At 31.0% G+C, this 2,602-nt stretch overlaps 1 protein-coding gene across 4 annotated transcripts in view; it reads left to right on the top strand.

Moving 5' to 3' along the window:
- ATRNL1 (attractin like 1) overlaps positions 1-2,602 on the top strand; it is a 777,769-nt gene that overhangs the window by 552,090 nt on the left and 223,077 nt on the right. The window lies entirely within an intron of this gene.

The raw sequence follows: 2,602 nt of genomic DNA on the forward strand, positions 1-2,602 counted from the left end.
ATTATGACTTCTTTGTCTATGCTTTTGGGAATTTTTAGAAAGTACATTTACAAAATAAAATAATTTTATCTTATATAAACTGAATTTCAAGCAGTTCCATATAACTGTTAATGAAGTACATTTTAACAAAGCACATTAAATTTAATGGCCTCATTCATTCAGCAAAATAAATAAATAATTTAAAATTTTGAAAATGTACGGTGCACAATGTGAGACATTGCAGACAACACGAAAATGTGTATGCTACAGTCAGTGGTCTAGAAATTCCTATCCTATGTATTCTTGAATCGTCAAGGCAGTATAGTTGTCATAACACACATTATTACTTTTTAAATAATGTTAGTTTCTTTCTGATTAGAAAATTCAAAAATTCTAATTATGGAAACTTTGGAAAATACAGAAAGGTATATTATAAAAATCAAAAGCCTCATCCATACTCCATCAGCTCTAACAAATGTTTACAGCCATGTTGAGACCACGTCTATCTAAATTAGAATGTGTTCACCACCACAGAAAGTTCCCTCATGCCCTTCTGTAGTTGGTACCATCCTTCTACCCCAAAGCCCTGCCAACCACTGGTCTGATTTGTTGCTGTGGTTTTGCCTTTTCCAGAAAGTCATATAAATGGAAACATGTACTATGTAGCCTTTGGTATCTGGCTTCTTTCACATGCCTTCAAGATCTATCCATGTCATTTTAGGTGTCAGTAATCTGTTCTGTTGCCAAGTAGCATTCCATTATATGGATGCGCTACAATTGGTTTATCCAATCACCAAGGGATGGTGATTATATTAAATTATTATATTATATTATATTATATTATATTATATTATATTATATTGTATTAGAAATAATTTAGATTATTTCCAATATGGGGCTATTGTGAATAAAGCTATCATTAACACTTGCATACAGCTCTATCTATGGAAATACGTTTTTATTTTTCCTGGGTAAATATCAGCAAAATTGTGGGTCATATGGCAAAAGTATATTTAAATTTAATTATTTTCAAAAGTGGCTGTACCATTTGTGTTCCTGTCAGGAGCGTATAAAAGTTCCCAATGCTCTGCATCTTTATCAGCACCAGGTATTGTTGATTTTATTTTGTATTTTTTTTATTCTAATAGGTGTGTGGTGGTATGTCACTGTTGTATTTGATTTTAAGGAGACCTAAATTTCTTTCCGTATAGATGAGGCCTGCCTACCCATTTGTAGGGGTGCATATCTGTAAATGTTTATTTTTCCATAGACGTATAGATGCATAGACATTAACGAGGGATATTCTGAAATAAAAGACAGGAAGCAGGGTATATCTAATATGTGCCTATAAAACAAGAATTCAGAAAGTGACTTTGAGAAAAATAGCTTTGTAAAATAGTTGTATTTTTCTAGCTTCCTGTGAGGCCCTCTTTAGTGAAATAAGTCTATTAAATACAAAATAAATTATTAATATCGAAGATTAATTTTTAACACTTATAATAAAAAAATTAAGCATACAGAGAAATAGAAAAATGAATCATATCACTTAGCATTAGCAAGTGGTGACTCATGGCCGATCTTGTTTCAGCTCTATCCTCTCTTCCCCCAAACCCCACCAGTGATTATTTTGAAGCTGAATCCCAGGCACCAAAGATTAAATTTTAATTTAATCTCTGAGTTCTTGATTTATCATATTAGCATTAAAAATAACTGTTTAAAATGTTTAAATTTTAAAAATTAATTTCTAGTATTTATCTCTGAGGTTTTACTAGTTTTTTTTTTTTTTTTTTGGTTTGACCTATTTATATGTAAAGTATTTGCTAGTTATATTATTACAGGCATTTATTCAATAAGCAATGGGAAATCACCATACCTGAATAGAAATAAAAACTCATTAAGTGAAATTGTTTTGTTTCATTGGCATATCGTATATATAGTTTCTTTAATAGCGTTGTATAGACCTCAAATTAAAACAACTGCAGATTTTGCTTAATTAAAGGTGCTACTAAAGTTAACAATATAGGCCATTTGATGTATTTTTTTACTTAGTATATTATATTTTTAAAATTATACATTGAGTATAATCCTAGGATACTTTCTTAATTCCTATTATAGTACCTAGTACCTAGGCTTTTCCAGAAGTACTGGAATTAATTTTAAGAATAAAAAAGAGAAAGGAACTTCACATCATTAGGAATCCTGATTTTTGCCACTCTAACAAAAAAGACCGTGAGCAATGTGAGATTAGTCAGATGTGAGGCATGATAAGCAACCATGTTAGGGACCACCTATGACTAACTACAATAATTGGGGAAGTAACCTTGACATATTTCAGTCCAAGTATGAGTCTCTGTAGTTTATTATGTTCCAGACAGTATCCATTACCAAAGATGTAGGGCCAAATTAACTTTAATGTTGCTCTCTTCACAAGACATTCCATAGCTAGCAATAACATTAAGATAATGCTGTTAAAATAAGAATTTCAATTATAAGGCAGATGAGACTGTGAAAAACATGACAGCCTTAATGAGAAGTAGGAGTTGGTATTCACTTTGATAAGGAACATAGTTATCACAGATAGAAAGGAAAGAAAATACAGCCTATAGCCTTTTCTTACTGTGTC

The sequence above is a fragment of the Panthera leo genome, chromosome D2 (assembly GCF_018350215.1).
Source record: "Panthera leo isolate Ple1 chromosome D2, P.leo_Ple1_pat1.1, whole genome shotgun sequence".
Classification (NCBI taxonomy): domain Eukaryota; kingdom Metazoa; phylum Chordata; class Mammalia; order Carnivora; family Felidae; genus Panthera; species Panthera leo.